Genomic DNA, 24,832 nt, shown 5'->3' on the forward strand with positions numbered 1-24,832 from the left:
CTCAAATATAATATTCAGAAATTCAATTTCTATTAACCTCCATCTGATAAAAGCCTGGCTTCAGAGAACTCTCTGAAGTGAGACTCCCATTTGGGTACCTCAGAATTCCTCTCCCCAAGACACACATGTCCCGCAACATTTTGAGACAGCAAAATTCAGAAACTAATAAATGAAGCCCTTGAAAGAGACCCAAGAAACTTAGATACAGCTTTTCTGTCCTCCTTTTCATCTGAGTGGTGTGTACAGGGGTGGACTCCAGGCCTTGTGCAGGCTAGGCAAGCAAGCCCTATACCATCAAGCCACACACCTGCTCTTGCCCAGTGTTTGGGAGGTGCGGGAAGAGAGCTATGGTGCTGTGGGCTTCAGACCGTGGTCGTGCTCCATCACTGGTTGCTTTGCCTTCTTTTTCCTCCCAGTAAAGGGGTTCTGGGACAGGCTTTGTCTGGTTCTATGATGGAGGCGTTCCTGAAAGAGATGTGTGTAGAAACTGTCTGCAGTTTTGAAGACAAGCTATATCAACAGAAGTAGACACTTGCATCTGTTGATGTAAAATGATTTGCTGTCTGAATCTCAAATCATTCTGCATGCAGGGATTTGGGAACACTCTCTGAATCCTCTGACTGGGGTTTTCACTGTTTCCTCAGGGTGGCCATTGGGAAACATGCCCAGTTCCGGCAGATGTGCAACAGTTTCTTCATGGATCTGGTTTCTACCAAGTGCTTCAAAGACAGTACCCCTCCTCAGAAGAGTGTGATTGATGAGCTGCTGTCTCCACTCTTTGTGCGGAAGGAGCTTTTGAGGCATGCTCCCCAACGTGAGTTACTTTTTTCCTTCAAACCTTGATTCAGTTCCTCTTTGTTTTGTGCCATGATATGAGCAGTAGCACCTTTTTCTTTCTGGCTAAGGATACTGGGAACACACCAAGTCTCTCTCGCCATTTGATGATGCTGTGGATAAGACTCCTGTCATTCGCTCCGTGGTGCTGAAGCTGCTCCTGAAGTACAGGTGGGAGCGGCTCCCTGAAGGCACACTTGTCTGAGGCCTCAGCTTCTCTGGGCTGGACTGTGCTTGGTCTTTGTGCTGCCAAATATCCTAGCTCATGATCTGGGAAAGTTTCTTCAGTGTGAGGAAACCTGGTCTCTGTTGATTATGTTTAGACCCTGAACCCTGTGTGCATGTGAGTTGGGCATTGCCAGGGTCTGGTAAAAGTAAGAAGACAGAGTTCTGGGAAGGACCCTTGGTGTGGTGAAACATGCAGAACCCATGCATTAGGAATGGTGGTTCTGACCCTCACTTCATGGCCACCCCAGGGTGTGATTTGCAGGGTGGTAACTCAGACTGTACCTTACCCTCGGTGTCCTCCAGGTCAAGATTCCATAGCACGTGGATTATGTGTTTTCTCAGTTAGACACGCGGTCAGTGATGTTCACGCATGGTGTTCTCTGGCTGATCCTGTGTGTTCATTGAGCTTCAATTCTCAGCGTGCTGGCAGAGACCCTTTGGTGGGGAGGGGGTCCCAGACCTCAGAGTTTTAAAAAATAATCCTGAGACAGTAATTTGCCTATTCAACATGTCCATATTTGCAGTAACTTTGCCAAAGCTTCTTTGCATGAAGGAAATTGCAACCATAGTCATGGTCATCTTCTCCACTGTGTATATGTAGTTTTTCAAATGCCAGTTTCACATATGAGCCTTACTAAATCTCAACCCCTGAGGTTTCGATTTTTTAAAAATATTTCTTAGTTATGGTTGAATGCATATCTTTATTTTGTTTGTTTATTTTTATGTGGTGCTGAAGATGGAACCCAGTGCCTCAAACCTGAGGAGAAAGTGCTCCACCACTGAGCTAAAACCTCAGCCTGAGGCTGTGATTTTTAATGTTGTGTAGAAGCAGGAAATAGATCCAAAACATTGCATACCAGAGGACAGTGGTTATCTCAAAGAATTCCACTCCTAAATGTCTCCAGATAAGAATTGGCTGCTTTTCTCAGGCCTTGCTGTTTTGCCTGAACCAGTGACCACCAGACCACAGATCTCTGGTGATGTTGATGAATGTAGGTAGGTATCTACAACAACAGGTTGTAGACTAAAAAGATGCCAACATCTCAAGATATGCTTTACTCAGCAAACCAAAGCTTTTCCAAATGACCAATGCCTGATGTCACAGAATCAAAAAATGATGCAGTGGCTGGATATGCAGCTCAGTGGTAGAGCTTTTGACTAGCATACAGTGAGGCCCTTGGTTCAATCCATAGCACTGGGAAAAATTCATAACAGAGTAGTCTACGGGATGGTAATATAGTTTGATGAAAATAACTGACATGGTATCAAGTCCCATAACCACCCTTCAGAAATGATCACTTTTCAAGTGTTGGTACAGTATTGAGAAAGAATAACCCCAAATATATATTAGGACTATTAAAAATTCTTCCTTTTCCAACTACATCATGTGTGAGGCCAGATTTTCTTTATACGCTTCAATGTAGCATCAGAAGCAGATGTAGGAAGTCAGCTGACTTCTGTTAAACAAGGCTTCCAAGAATTATAGGACTATAAAAAAGCCACACTTCTAAACATCATTAACACATGTGGGTTTATTCTTTTTATCTTAAATGAATTGATAAATATTCTTGAAACTTTTTAGTTTTAATTTCTAATACCATAAACATTGATAGATTTGACCCACATGAACAAAAAGTTTCTTGCAGTTTTCAATAAAATTTAAGCCTGTAAAAGAGCCCTAAACCAAAATGTTTGAGAACAGCTGAACTGCAGTATGGAATTTCATATTCCTCCAAGAGTGTGCAAGCATTTTAAATAAAAAGCTGTTAAACCTATATACCTGCATATGTATGTATTATACCTTTATACTCACACAGAGAAATAGATGGATAATAGATTAATAGATGCGCTTTTGTGTAGGGTGATCCTGACATCACCAGGAATAATATTTCTCTTTTCACAGCTTCCAAGCAGTGAAGGATTACATCCAAGCCTATTTGTCCCTGTTAGAGAAAAAAGCGTTCATCACTGAAGATAAGACCGAACTCTACATGCTCTTCATCAACTGCCTAGAAGTAAGCCGGCTGCCTCTTAAAACCATCTGAACCATATGGTTTAGGCAGTGGCAGAGTTTCTGAAAACTGACAGAATGCAGCTTTATTCAGTATAATTAACAGATGTTTCTTTTCCGTGTGGAAAAAGAAAGATGTTTCAAAGACGTTGCCCTGCTCTTAGATGTCACACACACAGTCAGGAGCCACTTGGTGATGTTTCCTTCACTGCATGTGTGATGGTGGTCTCGTGAGATCCTTAACTAGTATCTGAAACTGTCTGATGTTTACACAACATTGAAAGTCCCTAAGGATGCATTCTTGCAGGTGTCCCTGTTTTTAAGCAGTATGTGACTACATTGTCAGTCGCATGCGTGTAGTGCAAAGCGAAGACTCCACAGCCTGGAGGATTATACATCAGGGTTAGCAATGGTCATCCCCAGCTGGCGAGATCATGAATCCTTTTTAATGTCTTCATATTTTTATTTCCAAATTTCAAGATTATACACATTTTTTTCTCATAGGTTTGCTTTTTCAATTGTTTTCTATGAACCAAAAATTTATACTCAGATCTATAATAATGATTTTTATTTTCCCTTGAATTCTCACTGGCAATTTTAGAAGATTGGGGAGTTGCCTGTTATAAAGTATAATATCCTTTTCTTTCTTGTTTTCTGTTCCTCAGGATTCAATTCAGGAGAAGACCAGTGCTTACTCCACAAGGAGTGAACTCGACTGCCTGAGGGAGGAAGGCCATTTCCTACAGACCTGCTCCTCAGGGAGACAAGGCCAAGGACCTGCCACTGCGGCATCTGTAGAGTACCTGCAGGAGCTGGCCAGGACTCGCCTGTGTCTTGACAGAGCTTCTGACCTCCTCTTGGAGTTTCAGGAGGGATCAGGCAGGTCTTTTCTACCTTGGAGAAGTTAGCTACAGTTTCAGAAGGACAGGAACTGTCCTTAGGGTCTTGCTGGACCTTACCATGGTCCCCTCTTCTGGGTGTTTTTTACTGAGTTCCCCAGAAGCAGGCCCTCAGTCCCCAGTCGCTAACCAGCTTTCTCCTTGCACTCTCAGAGCTGGCTGAGGAACAGCAGTGCTACCTGCGCCATGTCCAGCAGTTCTGCACCCAGGCAGGGAACGACTGGCACCGCATGTACCTGGTCCGGACGAGCCTGCGTGGGATGGAATTTGTGAAAAGCCTCTCCAGGGAGGGCCATCGGTGCCAGTGGGTGTTTCCCAAGGGAGTCATTGCACAGCAGGTGAGATTCAGGTCCCTGGCAGAGTGGGCAAGCTATGGGCACTACTCCTCACCCTCCCAGCCCTTACAACAGGCAGGACACAGGCAGGCATCTGGTCCTTGGTCTCTGCTTCAGGGTGGGCTTAGGCCACTTGCTATAGGGCAAAGGTAGGCATGGATACATGTGTGTGCACACTTGTGTGTGTTTCTGGTTCATTGTTTATCTAGGCTTCACTTCAGGGAAAGTGAAAGAGTTTTTTTTTTTTTAAATATTTGCTTCTAGTAAATTAAAAGGTGACCTCTTGCAGGCTGTGTCTTGTGCTCTGTGCCAGGCAGAGGTGGGTAGAATTGAGAGACAAGTGTAATGAGTTTGGCTTTCAGGCTTCTCTGTTCCCAGTGCTCAAAAATTTGAAAATTCTTACTGTCCTAGGATTAAAAAATATGGCACTGCAGCTCTTGGCATCTTTAATATGACCAACTGGGACTCAAAGATGACATGTTTTTTGTCACCTCTTTTGGGGTGGTGCCATGTGTAAAGAAAGCAAGAAGCTCCAGGGTCAGCCTCCCTCCTCCCTGGGCTCTCCGACCCTGTGGAAGCCATGCTCCTGAAGACTCCCAGGACTGTCATGCCTGGACCCTATAGGGAGTCCCAGCTGAGCTACCTCCAGCCTCCAGTGGTGTCTGCTGTCTTTCTTAGCCTATGGAGATGGGCCTTGCAGAACACCTCAACCCACTCCACCATGACTAACCCTTTTCTTTTGAGCTGCAGAAAGACCACACGGGCCAGATGGACCAATACCTGGTGCATGGGGACAAGTACAAGGCACTTCGTGATGCAGTGGGCAAAGCCATGCTCGAGTGCAAGGTCTCCGGCCTCGAGGCTGCTCTTATGGTAGGATGGGCTCAAAGATTCTCCCTGATGCAGGTCGCCCCCCTGACCTTGGTTATGTCAAAGGATGCAGATGTGGTGGAGAGGGCCTCTGAACAGCTTCTAGAGTGACACTATATGCCAGGAGGCAGATGCCTATGGTCTCACTGGTAAGTGAAAGATGTCAGGACAATTAGCAAAATCCATAGCTGTATGGATTCACAATCCACATATATGCTTATGTGTCTATTTTGATGTTGATACAGGGATTTAGGATTCTGATCTTTTAAAAATATTTTTAGCTGTAGATGGACACAATACCTTTATTTTATTTATTTATTTACTTTTTATGCAGTCCTAAGGATCAAACCCAGTGCCTCACACGTGCTAGGCAAGAGCTCTAACACTGAGCTACAACCCCAGCCCCAGGATTCTAATCTTTAAATTGTTCTGGTCTTGCTTCCTTTTTGAGTCCCAGTTTATCTGGGCCTTATGCTGGAAAGAGGAAATAGAAAAACTTCTCAGGAAACATTTCCAAGACCAGTGAAGTAGTTGGAGGAGAACAGGTGCTGACTTCTGTTTCTCCATCATGACTGCCTGGCCCTTGTGCACTGAGGTTAACCTGAGCATGTCTCATGAACTCATAGCCACAGTCATGTGCGTGGAGGGCCATGGTGCGTGGCCCATGGAAGGTTGCTCCAGGTAGCGCTGTGTAGCTTCTGAGTGCTCGCTCCACGCTCCACCCGCAGGCCTGCAGGAGCCCTGGAGCTCAACAGGCCGTCTACCTGCTGCTGGCGCTGTTCCGAGAAGTGGCTGCTCTCCACTGCTCCCACAACTTGAACCTCCATCCTAAGCCAGAGGTGAGTGACACATTGGGGCTTGATTCAGTCTCATGATTAGGAGGGACTTTCTGAGCACAGTAGAAGTCATAAACTTTTATTTCCTATCAGGATAAAAGAGGGTGTACCCTTGTTACGTGGAAGAACTATTTTCTGTTAACCCTAAATCTTACAGTCTCAGGAACATTACCTAATGTTTATCAAAACAGAGTGTTGAGATCTGCACTCAGGAATGAGGTTGCTGTGTTTTTATATGAAAATTCTCTTTCCTGAAGAATTTCTCCTCCATTAGTAATCCTTTAAATATATTTACCTTGATATTTGATGTGCACTCAGTATCGAAATATGTGACTTTCAAAGAGAAAACCCTAAGTTCACACAGTATTCTTCTTTGACATATCCTAACATGAAAAACATCTTTCATGCCATCAATGCGAGGCTGTGAGCAGGTTCGTTGAGGACAGCAAGATCCTGTCTCCTCCGGGGGTTAGGCCTTTCGCAGCATCCCTCATGGCCAACACTCTGCCCTTGCTGAGCGCGGGCCCTGGTGCTGACAGTCTTGAAGGAACAGTGACAGAAATGGCTGTTCACACTGCGGCTGTCCTTCTGTGTGGACAGAGCAAAGTCTTGGTGCCCCTGAGGAACTTGGCCTTCTCCCCAGCCAGCATGGTGGTAAGCTGCATGATGATGACTTTGGTTTCACAGTGAAACTTCAGGGTTTTTCATGTTGAGGCCTGGCCGGTGGCTGTGGGAACTCTCCGACTTGTCCATCTTCTAGATTCTCTGCCCTGTTGCCCCACTTGATCCTTTAGCACAGTGCTGGTGAAAACATGCCCTACCCTTTGCTGTTTCACACAGAGCTGTTGTTCATCCTCTGTGAACAGCTCTTGAGCTGAGAAGAAACTTTCTCACTCTGTCCCTCTTGCTGGGTTGCAGCTGCAGCCCACAGGCTCACTCAGCAGGGCCACTTCTGCTCTTGGTCTTTCAGAATGCTTTTCTTCCAGTGATGCCTGAAGACCTGCTGGCTCAAGCCCAGAAGTGGGAGGGTCTGGAAGGCGTCCACTGGTATAGTGAGTATCGGTCTAAGAGGAAGGGTCTCACTCCTCTCAGCTTGGAAGGTCAGCCTGCGGCCATGCCAGACATGAGGTTGTACTTGGCTTCACAAGGTTCTGCTGAAGGCCCATGTCACCTGCCTCCTCCTGGTGGTTCAAGGGCCACAGACTTGGCTGGCTAGATGACCAAATCATTTCCCTGCATAGTCATGGGACAAGACCCTTTGGAATGCACTGTTGCTCGGCAGAACATGCCATTTAGAATAAGGGGGACCTGGGGACCATATTGAGGCTCATTCAAAGGCTAGTCACAATCCAGGGGTTTTTGACCCAGAGAGAGCTTCCTGTAGTCTGGACCTGGGAGACAGCCATATAACCTCTGACTTTATGTGAGTTATGCTGTTGCCTTGAGTAAATAACCTTCTAAAACTATTTTTTAAGTTGTTCAAAATCATTCTCTTGCCATAAAAGGAAAAATCCAAGAGAATATAAAAGTATAAAACACTATCCCCGCTGCCACTAAGTTACCCCTGGTGTGTGTATGGAATCTAACCTCTCTCTGAAAGCTAAATGCAGACATTTTTCACTGATGACATGTGTTCACTGAGCTCCAGTTTACTTGACATGTCAAGTAAACTTAGCTGATGGCATGGCTCAAGGTTTCTGGTGAGATCATGAGGACATGGGCTGTGTGTCCTGTTGGTCAGGGCTAGAGAGGAGGGCAGCAACTTCCCCTTCCCACAGAGGTCATTTGGTGGAGACTCACTAGCTAACATGTGTCCTATTGTTCTTTGAACAGCTTGTCCCTATGGTCATCCATGTTCTGTAGGAGAGGTGAGCCATGGTGTTTGGGGGAGGCTCAAAATGTGCATTTCCCATCTGGGAGGGGAAGGAGGGCCTAGGGAATGAGGGAGACATAGGTGTATTCTGAGGGCTACTCAGGGTGTTCCAACTGAGTGTCTAAATGGCACTGTGAACATGATTCTTTCCTGCAGATCTGTCTGTGCATTGTAGGATATTTAGCAGCACGCCTAGCCTCAGCTCACTGGGTGTAGCAGCACCCCCTAGCCCAGTGTGATGCCCAAGAATGTTTGCAGGCACTGCCCAAGTCTCCTGGGATGCCATGGTGCTGCTGGCTGGGAGCCCTACCTCCCTCCCTGGCCCTGCAGCAGGGCTCAGCCACACAGACCCTCAGCTGGTTCACTAGTCAGAGAGGAATGTGGGCTAGAGACCAAAGGACAGGAGAGGACAGGAAAGACTTATGGGTGATGAGCCCTGGGAGACAAGCACATGCTGCTCATCTGGGACTCCAGGGCATCTCCCGGGCTGCTCTATCTGCACTTGCTGAGCAACATGCTGCTGCTGGACTAGACTTATGTGTGCTGCTCCCTAAAGTGAACAGGATGCTCCTTGATGTGACTTCCCTTCCTGACTCCCACTTGCTTCCTTGTCTGAGGAGTGAAATAAGAAGAGATTCCAGGGCCCCTCTTATCACTGAGTTCTGTGGTCTGAGCACTGCAGCTGGAGGGGCCTGCTGTGGCTATGATTCATAGCATGTAGTGGGGTGCCATTTAACTTGGAAACCTGGGCCCATTAGTGGTGGCAAATCTTATGGTTGGGTTTTTTTGGTTTTGTCCAGTGGATGTGAGGAGGTCTGCTTAGAAGTTATTAACACCATCATTCCTGGTGTTAGATAACGATGTTCTAGAGGCTGGCATGCTAGACACAGGGATGGAGAAGGCGGTGAATAGGAGAAAGGAAGATGGGGCTATACACACTAGTCACTCTACTTGGGAGTAAAAAACTTTATTTTTGGAAAGTGAAGCCACATTTGCCCATGAACAGTATATGTGGTTAAGTGCCCACCCTCTCCCCAGGGCTCCTTCTCCTCCCTAACACACACATGCACCAGATGCAGTCTGTGGCACACACCACCTCCTATGCAGGGTGGCTTCTGCACATGTACCAATGCTGGATGCAGTGCTGACTGTGTGTCCTCCCTATGTCCCAGTGTGGCAAGCTGATGGAGCAGAGCTTCTGTGTTGACTGTGGTGCTAAAATAGGAGGTATCAACCATAGACCTCATGCTGGCTTCCAAAGTATCAGGTATGTGGACTCAGCTTCCGTCCCTTGGAGCCTGAGGCGCTGGGCAGTCCATTCCAGCAGCTGAATCATGAATTATAGGATCACTAACACCACTGTTCTACATCTGGACTGTGTCATGTTCGGGATCCACATCAAGCACATCTGTAGTCATGTAGTGCTGAAGCTTTTTGGGTTTTTTGCTTTGTTTTATTTTTGTGGTACTGGGGATGGAACCCGAGGCCTTACATATCCTAGGCAAGAGCTCTGCCATTGAGTTGCACCCCTTCCCTGTTTTGTTTTTTTTTTAATTTGAGAAAAGTGAAAGACACATGTAATCAGTGTTTTTTAGAAACTTTTTTAGTTGTAGATGGATAGAGTGTCTTTATTTTATTTTTTCTTTTTTTCACATATAGAGCACAATTTTTCATATCTCTGGCTGTACACAAAGTAGAGCCCCATCCTTCGTGTCTTCATACATGTACTATTTTATTTATTTTTATGCGGTACTAAGGATTGAACCTAGTGCCTTACATGTGCTAGGCAAGCACTCGGCCACTGAGCTCCAGCTCGAGCCCTGTAATCAGTCATATTAACTACAGCCATTCCTCCATATCTATGGAGACTTGTTTCCAGGACATTTTCTTCCATAGATACTCAGGTCCAGATGTTCAGTTCCTTTATATGTCATGGCACAGTATTTGCTTGTGGCCTACAAATATCCTCCTGTAAACCATTTTTTTTTTTTAATGGTACTGGGGATTGAGCCTAAGGTTCTTAAGCACTGAGCCACAACACCAGCCCTTTTTATATTTTATTTAAAGACAGGGTCTTGCTAAGTTGCATAGAGTCTCACTAAGATGCTGAGGCTGGGTTTGAACTTGTGAACCTCCTACCTCAGCCTCCCAAGGCACTGGAATTACAGGTGTGCACCACTGTACTTGGCCTCCCATAGACTTTTTTTTTAAAGAGAGAGACAGAGAGAAGGGGGTGGGGTGGGGAGAGAGAGAGAGAGAGAGAGAGAGAGAGAGAGAGAATGTTTTAATATTTATTTTTTAGTTTTCTGTGGACACAACATCTTTATTTGTATGTGGTGTTGAGGATTGAACCCAGCGTCGCATGCATGCCAGGTGAGCACACTACCGCTTGAGCCACATCCCCAGCCCTCCCATAGACTTTTAAAAAATCATCTCTAGGTTTCTTATTATACTTTATGCAAATTGAATGCTATGTAAATACCCATTTATCATATTTTTAGGAAATAGTGACAAGAAAAAAAGCTACTCTTCAGTACACAGTTCTTTCTGAATATTTTTGATTCACAGTTGGTTGACTTCACAGGCGCAGAACTGCAGATACATAAGGCTAACTATACCAGATTCAGAAACTAGATAAAAATCTGACCTTCAGCCAGGAATATTGGTGCACACTTGTAATCCCAGCTACTCAGGAGGCTGTGGCAGGAGGATTGAAAGTTTGAAGCCAGCTCAGAAAACTTTGTGAGACACTGTCTTAAAATAAAAATAGAAAGGACTTGGGGTGTAGCTCAAAAGTAGGGTACTTTCTTAGCACATGTGAAGCCCCCATTCAATTCCCAGAACTGAAAACAATAAATAAAAATAAAAATCTGATCTCACAGTCCCATGCTTGATCCTGAGATGAGTGTGGCTGTCAGAGCTCCCTTAAGATGACATGCAGGACCTTCTACCTCACCATTTATCTGGCTTTTCTGTTACAAAGCTTAAAATAGTCTAGACTTATCTTCTTAAATTATCAATGTCCTTGAATCTTGAAAACTTTTTCCAGTCTGTATATCCCAGTTTTTGATTTGGGAAAATTGAGAATTACATAGACAATCCTCACATGGATGCAAAAATGCCCCAAACTTGCTGTCATGAGGAAAGTGTTGGTCTCCATCCTGACACCCTGCCCTAATGGCCACATCGTGCAGCCATTTAACATTGGGAAAGTTGCAGAGTTTGCCCATCCAGCTGGGTGGGTCTAAAGAGAGAAAGATGTGGAGGGAGGTGGTCTAGGCTTGGAATAATTGGTTCTTTTAGTGTTTTCTTCAAAGCTTGAAACCTAGCTGGGTGTGGTGATGCACACCTATCATCCCAGTAACTCGGGAGGCCGAGACAGGAGGATTGTGAGTTCAAAGCCAGCCTCAGCAAAAGCAAGGCACTGAGCAACCCTGTCTGTCTAAATAAAATACCAAATAGGGCTGGGAATGTGGCTCAGTGGTCTAGTGCCCCCCAAAAAGTGGGGGCTGGGAATGTGGCTCAATGGTTGAGCCCCTGGGTTCAATCCCCATTACCATTACCAAAACCAAAAAAAAAAAAAAAAACAAGAAAAAAAAACCAAACTGGGAACCTAGTCATTAACATGTGAGGCCCCTGGAGCTGAGGAGAAACAGATATCTCTAATCTTCACCCTGTTTCCTCTCATCCTTTCCAGAGACAGCACAGACAGAACCAAGACTGGCCATGTGCTGGGCCACCCGCAACCCAGAGATGTCATAGTAGTGTCTGACCGAGACCTGTCCCCAGTCATCTTCATTCTCATGCGCCTACTCACTCATCTGGCTATGCTTTTGGGAGCCACTCAAAATCCCGAGGTATAAGATGCTACCGCTAGACTCTCTTATGTTGATATAGGAAGAACCTGCTGTGTTTGCATCCAGTCCTTTTGTCTACAAAGTCCTAGCCACCTAGGGATTTTACCTAGTCCACAGGGTAATGCAAAAGTTATAGATCCTACTTTTCCCTCTGGGGCATATGATGCAATGGGGAACTACTCCTCAGATTGTGGAAAATCCTCCTCATTTTTTTAATTTTTAAAATCTGTTTTAACTGACACAAAACAATTACATGTTTGTTACAGTGTGACATCTTAGCATGTGTATACAATGCAACAATCAGATCATATAGACTACTCAGAGTATATAACTCTGTCCATGCCCACACCTGGGCATGGGGAGGTGGTGGGACCCTGTCACCTACACCCTTGTGGTGGCTGCAGGAGGTGCAGGGAAGCATTCCCTGCTGCTCCAGGATGACATCAGAGCCAGCAATCTCTGGCTCTACTCACCTCCCTCCCTTCCTCTGCTGCCTGCGTCATGCTGAGAGCACCCTGACCTCACCTAGAAACCACCCTCTCCCCAGTGCTGGTGCTTCGCTCCCTTGGCTTCTCACTGTGTCCTCTACACATTGATCTCACTACACGTCTTGTCTCGTTGCCCTCACAGGCTGTGATAAATATCATCAAGCCTCCAGTGAGTGACCCAAAAGGATTCCTGCAGCAGCACATCCAGAGAGACTTGGAGCAGTTGACAAAGATGCTGGGGAAGAGTGCCGAGGAGACCACCCATGTGGTTCACCTCATGCTGTGCTGCCTTCTCAAAGAGCAGCACCCACTCCCTGACTGGAGTAAGCAAGGGATGTGGGCTGGGCATAACTGCCAAGAGGCCAGGCTCCCTCAGCTCCTGGTGAATGGCATGATAGGAGTGGGAGCAAGCGCTCTGCTCTCCTTGCGGGGGCTGGAGGGGCTGCTGCGCTCCTCCACACACCACCTGCCTGGCTTGGGCCTGCAGCACTGATACCTGGTGCTTGTGCATGCACCATTAACCTGTGCCCTGGGAGCACGTGGCACCCCAGCAGGTGACATGTCCCACTTCTGCTTTCCAGAGATGTCACACTTGTACCCTGACCTAATATGTACATGTACACAATTTGTTACATAAACAAAGGAAGCTACAAAACACTGTCTGCCAAGCTAACTCTTCTACTCTAAACATTTAAATCCAGGCCAAAAGCAAAGGTCTGTGAGGGGAATCTGTAAGTGGTTATCTGAGTGGCATTAGGAGGGATTTCAGTTTCTTCTTGCTTACTTGCAAAAGTCTTTTAAAACAATCATTGTACCATTGTAGAACAATGTTATTTAAAAGCATACAGATAATAACAGTAGCAATAAAATGTCTGTTACCACCACCGGAGAATCTGTTCCACTTCAGGAGTGTCTTCATCAGAAACCAGCATTAGCATGTCCTTCCCATCTTAGCAACACTGATTTTGCCGAGCACCTCTTGTTCTGGTGTGGCTTCCACCACACATGGACTCAGGAGCCCTAACCTGCTGCCAGCTCCCCAGGACCACCTTTGCCTACAGGCCTGGGGGCAGCAGTGAGGTGGCTCTGGGTAGCTGTCAGCATTGCTGTGCCCCTAGGCTTTTGATTCACGTCCTGTCCTTAGCCATTTGTTTAAAATACTTTCAAGGCCACAGCTGTGGGCTGGAGGGTTGTCAGAGACTAAAGTGTCTTCACAAGGCCTGGAGGCTGGTGTTGACAGTACCTGGTGAACTTAGGAAGTTATCACCCCAAAAGGAGGACTATCTCTATTAACATTATTCAGTGTTTACTGTATAGAGAGTGCTGCTTTTTGTTTGTTGGGTAACAGACACATTTTGATTTTCTTTGTAGGACATTTAAATTTTGATGCAAAATTGTCAAAAAAAGGACATAGAAACAATTGGGAAAAACATGTCGAAGCTCTTCTTCTACCTGAACTGGAGGTAAGTGGTGAGTGGTGACCACTCCTTAGCCCTCTGTCCAGGAGGGGGTCCCATTCATCTGTGAGCACTGTTGGCCCACTATCCTCAGGAGGGCTGTTAGAGGCCTTACCTGGAGAAACCCCTCCTTCTGCTATCCCCCTCCTGCACTAGTCTTAAGTAAGGCCAAGGATTATCAGGAGTTCCCATAGGGCAGATGGCAGCCTGCTCCACTGCTTTTTTAGCAGGATGTGAAAGTAAGAGGCAGAGACCCTCCGGAAATGCATCGACAATCTCTCTGGATTCATGACTGCTCTGCTGAGAACATCACAGAGCTGACTATCCACAGCAGGTCAGGGAAGTCAGGAAGCAAAAGGGCAGTGAAATAAAGGCCCCGAGTCTCACTCTGTTTGTAGAGGCAAAAGCCCTATGAACAAGGAACTCCCCAATCAGTGAAAGATGGCAAAAGCAAGTATCCGGGTTGTGCAGGCAGATTCCTAAGGAGCTCCTGTGGGTCCAAGAGCTGCCTGGTTGTCTGTGACAATGACTCACTTGCAGAATGCTGTGTCATTTCTTTATCCAGCATCTAGATAAGACCCTGCTGACTGTGGGCGCACTCATCAGCCAGGATGAGCGCATCGCTCTAGCCCTGTGGCCAAAATCATATATGGTGACCCAGCAAGCTTCTTGCCCCAGCTGCCCCAGAAAAGTGTGGCTCATTGCTCAAAGATTTGGAGCTGCAGGAAGAAGATCACAGTCGAGTACCTCCAGCACGTTGTGGAGCAGAAAAACGGAAAAGAGATGGTGCCCGTGCTCTGGCAGTTCCTGCAGAAGGTGTGTCTGCTTCATGGGCTGCCCCCTTTTCCTGGTAGACTTCCCCTGAGGAATGGGAGGCTCTGTGCCTGGGTTCAAAGTCATCATTCCTGGAGGCAGAATCCTAAGCAACCCCATCAGCACTGTGATTCTGAATGCAAGACCTGTATCAGGAGTCTTAGGGAAGAGCGCAGAGATCTTAAGACACATCTGCTGAAGTCACAGGAGTAATATGCACATTACATAGTGCACGGTGAGGTTAGCAGTGATCTCTAAGGAAGGCCAGGAGAGACCACACTGATTACTCGACTGTGATACCTTGTGTTCATCCCCAGAAGCTGAGTAGGTGCCTGCTGAACAGTCAAAAATGTACACCAAGGGGCTGGGGTTGTGGCTCAGCCATAGAGCTCTTGCCTAGCGCGTGTGAGGCACTGGGTTCAATCCTCAGCACCACATAAAAATAAATAAATAAAATAAAGGTATTGTGTCCAACTACAATTAAAAAATATTAAAAACAAAGAATGTACACCAAAACCAAACCAGAGCCCTCCCTATGCCCTGTAGGTGGGAGGCAGTGTGCTGCATGATGGGGCTGCGGTGTATAGAGTCACACCTGCCAGACCCAGAAACCATCCCCAGCTTTCACCCACTTGAGCTCTCCTGGGCCACAGTAGAGGTTCACACCACCTCCTTCATGGACCAGTACCACAGCTGGCAGGGAGCAGAATGATTGGGGAACATCTGGTGCTCACACTAGGAAGGACTTCATGTTAGTGTTGTGATCTCTTATTAAGACATGGTTTTATTTGACTGAGGATGCTGGATCCTGGCCCTTCAGAACAAAACCCCAAATCACATCAGCTACCACTGCAGTAGGCTTTGGTCTTTCCTTACAGCAGCCTCACACCCAACCGTGGTCCTAAGAGTCAATTTTTAAAAAATTTTTCTCAAATTACTTATTTTTATTAATTCATTAGCTATATACATAATGGGAATTGGTGTGAAATTTCCATGTATGCATATAGCATGCATTGATGTTGTCTTTGTGTCTGGCTTGTTTCACTTAACATAATGTCCTCTAGTTCTATCGATTTTGCTGAAAATGACAGGAGTTCATTTTTCTTATAGCTGAATCATATTCTATTATGTATTTAAACCACATCTTCTTTATGCATTCATCTGCTGATGTTCTTCTAGGCTGATTCTGTGTCTTATTGTGAATGGTGCCACATAAACATGAGCATGCAGTACCTCTTTGATACCTGATTTCCTTTGGAGTGGAATAGTTGGATCACATGGTAGATCTTTTTTTTAGTTTGATGAACCTCCATACTGTTCTCTATTATGAGGTATTAATTAACAGTTGTACCAGAAATATATTAGATTTCCTTTTTCTCTTCATCTATGCTAGCATTTATTATTTTATGTTTGGGTTCATCTATTTTTGGGTGTGGGGGACTAGTGGCAATTGAACCCAGGGCCTTCTTGGGCTTCCTAAGCAAACAATGCTCTACTTCTGAGCTACAGCCCCCATTTCCTGCCTTTTCTTTTTTTAAGACAAGGTCTCACTAAATTGCCTAGACTAACTTAGAACTTGCTGAGGTTGGCCTTAAACTTGTGATCCTCCTGCCTAAGGCTCCCAAGTAGCTGAGATTACACACCTATATTATTATTTTTTTTTAATAAGAGTCATTCTAACTATGGTAGGATGGCATCTCATTGTAGTTTTGATTTGCATTTCCTTGATGCTATTATATTGAGCATTTTTTCATATATTTGTTAACCACTTATATTTCTTTTTTTTTTTTTTGAGAATTGTCTATTCAGATCATTTGCTCATGTTTAAATTGGATTACTTTGATTTTTTAAAAAATTTTGAGTTATATATTCTGGGTATTTGCCTGCTGTCAGGTGAAGAATTGGCAGCTATTTCTCCCATTCTGTTAGGTTGTCCCTTCAGTCTGTTGGTTGTTTCCTTTGCTGTGAAGAAACTTTTTAGTTTGATGTGATCCCATTTGTCATTTTGCTCTTACTTCCTTTGGTTTGGGGGTCCTATCCAGAAACCCATCACCTATGCCAATGTCTTGGAGTGTTTCCCCTGTTTTTCTGCTGATAGCTTCAGAGGTCAAGTCTTACATCTGGGTCTTTGGTCATCTAGAGTTGATTCTTGTGCAAACTGAGAGATGGGGCCCAGCTCAGTCCTTGAGGCAACTTTTTATTAGAGGAGGGCGGGGACTTGATCCAGTTCATCCTACATCCCTCACCACTTGGTGAAAGGATGGGATGACTCCTTTCCCATTTGCAAGTTTCAGGGTATAATCATGTAAAACAACCCACTGACCAAATTAAACTACACAGAAAGTCCCCAGCCTGCCCTAAAATCTATACACCCCATGTTGTTTCTCAATTAAATAGAGGAAGTGTTACTGAGCTATCTTCTCTTCTCCAGGAAGCAGAACTGAGACTGGTGAAATTCTTACCTGAGATTTTGGCCCTGCAAAGGGATCTAGTGAAACAATTCCAGAATGTTCCAGAAGATGAATATTCCTGTTCCATCAGGAGTTATTATTAGCAGTCACAGTTCAGGTATGACTGCTGTCTGCTGCAACCAAAGATCAGGACCATCTATGTTTGGTGGTTCAAAAGGATCATTCAGGTTGAGACATGAGGGTGGGGCTCAGGTCCTAAGGTAGAGAAAGAGGCAAAGGATGCTAAATCCCAGAGATGGCCATGAGCCAATGCTGTGGCTAGAAAGCCCTCAGCCTCTCCAGCTTCTCATACAGCCTAAAACTTGAAACTCAGGCATGCTGCTGAGTGAGGGAAGGTGCAGGGTCAGGTTCTTGGGAACACGCCTTGTGGTTTGACCCTGGCCAGCGTGGTGGTGGGGATTGTTTCCATGGGGCTCTTACCAAGTGTTGTGTTCAACAGATGGGCTAAGGCAGCTATTCCACAACAGGATCACCATCTTCCTGTCCACATGGAATGCCCTGAGGCGATCACTGGAGACCAATGGTAAGTGTCCTCCTCTACGTGGCTCTTCCAGTACCCTGATGTGTGTGTGGCAACGCATCCTGTTGATGGATGTGCTGAGATACATGAATCAACCTCCAAAGTAACCCTCAGTCATCTTGAGTCTATAAATATGGAATCAGAAAGGAGTTGGAGGCACTAGAAACTTAACAGCCAGGGCCTAGATCTTTGGACATGGCTGCCCATGGCTTCCCTTCTCTTCCCCTGCCTCCAGACAAAAGCCTGGAGGAACATCCCTTTGCTTAGTAATGACCCTGTCTTTTAAAGGTGAAATCAAGTTACCTAAAGTCTACTACAACTCTGAGTTGGATCTGGACACAGATTTTAAGGTCATCCTGCCCCGGCGTCGGGGCCTGGGCCTCTGCTCAACTGCGTTAGTTAGCTACTTGATTAATCTACATAATGAAATCATCTACACGATGGAGAAGTTCTCCAAGGAAAACAACAGGTACTGCGTAAACTCACCACCCCTGCCACCAAGCTGGGCTGCAGACTCTAGCCAGCAACATTTCCTGTCCCCCAGATCTTCTCTCAGCCTTCCTCAATAAAGCCCCGTATTTGCACATGGTTTTCACTTGCTTACACTATAAGGGCAGAAGCAGGAGCATATGCCCCAAAGCCCTAGGCCTCACACATCTGCTCTGGACACCAAGACCTGTATCTTGTGTCCCTCAGCTATTCTGTGGATGCCTCAGACGTCACTGACCTGCATGTTGTCAGTTACGAAGTGGAGCGGGACCTGATGCCTCTGATTCTCTCCAATTGCCAGTATGAAGTGGAGCAAGGTGGGGAGACCTCACAGGAATTTGACCTGGAGAAGATCCAGCGGCAGATCAGCAGCCACTTCCTCCAGGGCAAGCCCCGGCTGACCCTCAAGGTAGGCTGGGCCCTCTGCCAACGCTTTGCTGTAGTTATGAACAGCCCTTGTGAGTTTCAGGGGGAACAGACAAGTGACACCCAGGATCTTGTCTGTGTTATCTCCTCCCTACTAGTGATCTGTGGTCCCTACACCTTCTCTGGGCCGGGAGGTATCCCCAGCTCTCTTCCACATCACCATCACTGTCTGCACCTGTCCCCCAGGGCAGCCTCAAGTCTCAGTGGACTGGGTTTCCACTATAGTTAATGGCACCACCAAGAAGACCTCACTGCTGCCACCCCTTCAGTTGCATATGCAGTCCGTGCCCAGGAACCACCATGCAGAACTTCCCCATTCCCTCGTTCTCTAACTGCCATGGCCTTGGCTTCACTTCAGAGCATTCAGCTGTCAGTCCAGCTGCCCAGTGCCAGCAGCACCACTTCATCTTAGTTTCCTGCCAGAATGCCCCTATGTGGGGAGCATCAGTGCAGGCACCCCTGGAAATGGGCGGTCAGGAACCCCCACCCCCAGCAAGTCCACAGCATGTGGACAGTTACATGGCCTCCACCACACTCCCCCATCTGGCACAGAGGCCCTGTCACCTGACCCTAGCTCAGCCTTCCTGGTGTCTCCAGCCCCTTCCTTCCTTGTTGCATCAAATCCTGTGAACTGCCTCCTGACTCCCTGAACACAGTGGCACTTCTGTACTGTCCCTTACCGTAGCTGCACTCATCCTTACGGGTCCAGTCAGGTGTCATTCTCAGATGTATTTATTCCTTCATTATAGTCAGCCTGTCAGTTGTTTGAGCCTAAAGTCATTTTTAATTCATCCTGACAGTGGCTGCCTTGTGCACAGTCTCTGCTCAGTGTTGCTGGATAGATCACAAATGTGCACATTCCCATTCCTGTTCCTCCAGCGCTCTTCCTCTCTTGTGGTCGGCAGATACACTGTTCTACAGGGCAATATCTGCAAGGTCACTGTAGCCAGGCTAGGTTTCTTGTGTTACTGTGTCCAAAGAGTGTGGATGGAACAGAGTCATCAGAACACAACAAAGTTACATGCCTTGCCCAGGAATATACTGTCCGGCTTGGTACTTCCACTGAGTCACTGCTGAAGAATACATTTGTCATCAGATGGAAGCCTCCTCTATTTTAATTTCCAAAAACTTTCTTTTCTTTCTCACATAGGGAATACCCACGCTGGTATACAGACATGACTGGAACTTCGAACATCTCTTTGTGGACATTAAGAACAAAATGGCACAGGTGGTCATGATAAACCCTCACTTGCAGGGTTGTTCCATCCACATATGTAAGGACAGTACAATCTCATCCTGGTGTCTGCTGTAAGCACCAGGCTTTCTGGCTCCCTGAGGAGCTTAGGGAGCCCAGAGCTCAGAGAGGCAAGCAGGATGGCAGATCACCAAACTTTCTTGATGAGAACAGACTGACCCCTTGGGGGTTGTTTTCTCAATGATGATATCATGACCAGATATCAATATTCAGCAACAGATCAGCAGCTGCTTCAGGTACTAAAGGTTACTCCTGCTCCTTAGGTTCTGCTACCAAAAAGTGGAGAGGCTCTTGTGCCTCTCCTTGTCCTCAAGGATCATGTGGAGGATTCAGTTAACTTGGGCTGATTTCTGTGCAAAGTCTGAAAGGCTGCGGCACTCAGCATCCCTTCAAGCACAAGCATCAGCTCTTACCATAAGTGCTGGATAGTTGGCCCCGCCTGTGCTGTCAGCTCACAGTTAGGCTCTTACCAAGTAGGAGAAGCAATAGCCTGACCCAAGACTCTGTCCTGATTTTGGTTTCAGAGCCCCCTCCCCAACTCGGCCATGGGTGCCATCAGTGGAGAGCTTCGGTCCTACAGTGATGTCTGTGAAGCACTGTCTATCATAGAGGTCACTCTGGGCTTTCTAGGCACAGCTGGTGGGGATCCAAATATGTACCTAAATGTGTATGTCCAAGACATCCTGCAAATGAGCGACCAAACAACTCCGGTTTTAAAGGTAGGTCTTTTGTGCTTTTCAAGGAGAATCAGGACCACCTGGTCTTAGTTTCCTGCCAGAATGCCACCACGCAGGAGCCTGGTGCAGGTATCTGGGGAAAGGGGTGGTCAGGAACCCTACCCCTTACCAGTCCACAGAGTTTCAGTGCACACTGAGGACAGGAGAGGCAGGGACGCTCAGTGCTGACCACCTAGTAGAGCAGGATGCACAGGTGACTGAGGACATTGACTACCTGCTCACTGCGTGATACTCACAGTTACAAGCTGCTGCAGGAGGGGGAGACTCTCAGATGTTTCCAAGATGAGACAGGTAGACTTGTGGATGGAACAGAGATGGCCTCATGATGAAAATGGACAAAATTAGGGAGAAGTGCTCTTGGGTACCACTCAGAGTGAGCCTTCACTCCTACTTGGGACTCTCTTCCTTTTCCAGGCTTTAAGCAGATGTCAGTTAAAACATGCTATTGTCCTCTGGCAATTCCTCTCTGCTCATAAATCGGAACAGCTACTGCGACTGAAGAAAGTGAGTCTGCCCTGCCTCTGCCCAGACTGAGGGTGCTGCACACTGGTCCCAGGCTTTGATGTTGTACTTGTTCATCTTTTTTAGGATCCCTTTTGGGAAATCAGTTCTAGGTACAAAGCAGACCTCAGCCCAGAAATTGCTAAGCTCCTCAGCACCTTCCTGAATCACACAGACCTAGATGCTTTCCTCATGGAGCTCCATGAGCTGCTGGTGTTGAAACTAAGAAACACCCAGGCCCGGGAGAGCTTCAACCCTGAATGGAGGTAGGGTGTGCACTCCTAGAATGTTTGGCATCTCCCTTGACATGAAGGTAGTTCCATCTTACCACAGGACCCTCTGTCTACTGTTCTCCATCACCAGAGCAACTGAGAACTTATTTCTTTGGTTTTAATCTTTTGGGGACTTCTAAAAGATAACTATGAAATCATATATGCTCATTATAACAAGTAGACCTAACTATGTCAAAGAAGTATGCATTTTAGATTAGGTAGATTAAGCTACACCAATGTGTGAAATCTGAAATATCCAAAATTTTGTGAATTTTACATTTGTGTCAATCTAATGGCCAAAAGATGGTGTCTTGTTTTCACTTGTTTTCCTACCTACTTGTGTGGCTGGGCACATTTTAAAATCTATCACCATTTGTTTATCATCCTCGGAAATAGCTCTTGGTAGCTTCTGGTTATTGGGCAGGGCAATTGATCTGTTTTTTTTTTTTTTTTTCTTTCTTTCTTTCTTTTTTTTTTTTTTAGTACCAAAGATTGTACCCATGGTTACTTAGCTACTGAGCTGCATCCCCAGGTCTTTTTATTTTTTAATTTGAGATAGGACCTCACCAGTGCTAAGGCTGGTCTCAACTATGTGATCCTCCTACCTTAGCCTCCTGAGTTGCTGGGATTGCAGGCATATACCACCACCCCTAACCAGTTTATTCCTTTTTAAAAAATATTTTTTAGTTGTAGATGGACATAATATCTTATTTATTTATTCTTATATGGTGTTAAGAATCAAACTCAGGGCCTCACGCATGCGAGGCAAGCACTTTATCACCGAGCCACAACTCAGCCCTTATCTCACTCTTTTAAAAAATATTTATTTTTTAGTTGTAGATGGACACAATATGTTTATTTTATTTATTTATATGTGGTGCTGAGAATCAAATCCAGGTGAGTGGTCTACACAGCCCCTTTATCTCTTTTTTAATGATTTGTAAAAGCTCTTTGTATAGAATAGATTATTTCCTTTGATCTACATGTTACAATTGATAGAAGTAAGAAGTCAATTGATAGGATTTTTTTCATAAAGCCTCTGTGGGGCTGGGTGCAGTGGTGTGTGTCTGTAATCTTACGAGCTCAGGAGGATTGTAAGTTCAAAGCCGGCCTCAGCAACTTAGCAAGGCCCTAAGCAACTCAGCAAGGCCCTATCTCTAAATAAAATATTGAAAAGGGGTGGAGATGTGGGCTGGGATTGTAGCTCAGTGGTGGAGCACTTGCCTAGCATGTGTGGGGCACTGGGGTCGCTCCTTAACATCACATATAAATAAACAAAATAAAGCTATTGCATTTATCTACAACTAACAATATATTTCTTTTAAAGTGTGGGGGGTGGGGATGTGGCACAGTGGCTAAGCACCCCTGGGTTCAATCCCCAGTACTTCCCCTGCCTCCCCAAAAAAAGCTGCCATAGGGACATACTTCCTTATCACATCCCAGGGTGCTAAGCCATACTGTTTTCTCCTGCTGCTTTTATAGTTCTACATTGCACATTTCTTTCATTAGTCAGTTCACTTTTATGTGTGGTATGAGGCAGGTATTTCACTTGACTGGCTTTCTGGATGGACAGTCAGGCTACATTTGCTGTTTCTGCCCTCAGGCCGTATGGCACATGCCTGTACAGTAAAGTTCCCCTTCCTAGAGAATTTGCAACCTTTGGTAAGATAAACCATGAGAGGGAACACCTTCCTTTTTCTGAGTGGCAAAGCTTTGTTTCTGATGCAGCCAGACAGGCCCATCAGTGGAGTGCCGGAAATGGCCTAGCTGAGCATCATCAAGGAAGCTCCACCCCCCAGAAGCCTTGAGTCTAGGACTCCAGGTCCAGCTCAGGAACTGGGCAGCTGGCTTACCTGAAGCTGACCCTAAGTATTTCTGGTCTTAGCACCCCAGTCCTGGAAAGAGTGAGAGCTGATAGGCTCCTGAATGCTCTAAACACTGTCTCTTGTGCCTGATTTTGCAGCCTGAGGGACACTCTGGTGAGTTACATGGAAACTAAAGAGAGCGAAGTTCTTCCGGAAGTGGAATCCCAGTTCCCAGAAGAGATACTGCTGGCCAGCTGCGTCTCTGTATGGAAAGTAGCAGTTGCACGGAAACAAGACCGGCAAGCAAAATAGGACTCTCTACTCTGTCCCTTTATGTGCTGGGGACATAGCTCCCCTCCCCTCCACTGTGCCTCAAGGGCAGCTGGAAAGACAGTGTTGGCATAACACTGAATTCAAGGCCAGCATGCACTGTGCCAGCTGATGGGTTTTTTTTTTTTTACTTTTTATTGATTTTATTTTATTTTTTAAATACACAACAGCGGGATGTATTACAATTCTTATTACACATATAGAGCACAAATTTTCATACCAATTTATGTCTATATACATGTACTTTTGTTGCATTACAATTCTTATTATACGTAATCACCACAAGTTTTCATCTCTGTTTGTATATAAAGTAGATTGACACCCAATTCATGTCTTCATACATGTACTTTGGATAATGATGTTCATCACAGTCCACCATCCTTGCTAATCCCCTTCTTCCTCCCTTCCCCTCCCTCCCCTCTTCCCTATCTAGAATTCATCTATTTCTCCCATGTTTCCCCTCTCTACCCCATTGTGAGTCAGCCTCCTGATATCAGAGAAAACATTCGGCATTGGTTTTTTGGGGGAGATTAGCTAACTTTACTTAGCATTATCTTCTCCAGTGCCATCCATTTACCTGCAAATGCCATGATTTTATTCTCTTTTATTGCGAGTAAAATTCCATTGTGTATATATGCCACATTATTTTTATCTATTCATCCACTGAAGGGTATCTAGGTTGACTCCACAGTTTAGCTATTGTGAATTGAGTTGCTATAAACACTGATGTGACTGTGTCCCTGTAGTATGCTATTTTTAAGTCCTTTGGGTATAGACTGAGTGGGATAGCTGGGTCAAATGATGATTCCATCCTCAGATTTCCAAGGAATCTCCATACAGTTTTCCATATTGGCTGCACCAATTTGCAGTTCCACCAGCAATGTATGAGTGTACCTTTCCCCCCACATCCTCACCAACACTTATTGTTATTTGTCTTCATAATAGTTGCCATTCTGACTGGAGTGAGATGATATCTTAGAGTAATTTTGATTTGCATTTCTATGATTGCTAGAGATGATGAGCATTTTTCCATGTATTTATTGATTGATTGTATATCCTCTTCTGAGAAGTGTGTGTTCAGGTCCTTGGCCCATTTGTTGATTGGGTTATTTGTTTTTTTGGTGCTTAGCTTTTTGAGTTCTTTATATATCCTAGAGAATAGTGTTCTATCTGATGTATGAGGGGTAAAAATTTGCTCCCAGGATGTAGGCTCTCTGTTCACCTCACAGATTGTTGCTTTTGCTGAGAAGAAATTTTTCAGTTTGATTCCATCCTATTTATTGATTCTTGGTTTTAATTCTTGTGCTATAGGAGTCTTATTAAGGAAGTTGGGCCCTAATCCCACATGATGAAGATTAGGGCCTACTTTTTCTTCTATTAGACGCAGAGTCTCTGATTTAATTCCTAGGTCCTTGATCCATTTTGAGTTAAGTTTTGTGCATGGTGAGACAGGGGTTTAATTTCATTTTGTTGCAAATGGATTTCCAGTACCATTTGTTGAAGAGGCTATCTTTTCTCCAGTGCG

General features: G+C 45.5%; 1 pseudogene across 1 annotated transcript in view; it reads left to right on the forward strand.

The window, feature by feature from the left end:
* Positions 1-23,985, forward strand: part of LOC143382663 (E3 ubiquitin-protein ligase RNF213-like) — an 86,874-nt pseudogene extending 62,889 nt beyond the window's left edge. The window contains exons 32-56 of the transcript XR_013154547.1: positions 645-814; positions 906-1,005; positions 2,966-3,077; positions 3,739-3,952; positions 4,126-4,310; positions 4,932-4,934; positions 5,052-5,180; positions 5,906-6,016; positions 6,425-6,667; positions 6,984-7,065; positions 7,847-7,881; positions 9,059-9,153; positions 11,584-11,743; positions 12,374-12,554; positions 13,603-13,694; positions 14,254-14,504; positions 16,933-17,069; positions 17,412-17,495; positions 17,781-17,961; positions 18,189-18,390; positions 19,558-19,635; positions 20,187-20,381; positions 20,814-20,903; positions 20,988-21,166; positions 23,136-23,985. The product of XR_013154547.1 is annotated as an E3 ubiquitin-protein ligase RNF213-like (transcript). The remainder of the gene's footprint in view (positions 1-644; positions 815-905; positions 1,006-2,965; positions 3,078-3,738; positions 3,953-4,125; positions 4,311-4,931; positions 4,935-5,051; positions 5,181-5,905; positions 6,017-6,424; positions 6,668-6,983; positions 7,066-7,846; positions 7,882-9,058; positions 9,154-11,583; positions 11,744-12,373; positions 12,555-13,602; positions 13,695-14,253; positions 14,505-16,932; positions 17,070-17,411; positions 17,496-17,780; positions 17,962-18,188; positions 18,391-19,557; positions 19,636-20,186; positions 20,382-20,813; positions 20,904-20,987; positions 21,167-23,135) is intronic.
* The last annotated feature ends 847 nt before the right edge of the window (positions 23,986-24,832 follow it).

Source organism: Callospermophilus lateralis, chromosome 17 (assembly GCF_048772815.1).
Source record: "Callospermophilus lateralis isolate mCalLat2 chromosome 17, mCalLat2.hap1, whole genome shotgun sequence".
Lineage (NCBI taxonomy): Eukaryota > Metazoa > Chordata > Mammalia > Rodentia > Sciuridae > Callospermophilus > Callospermophilus lateralis.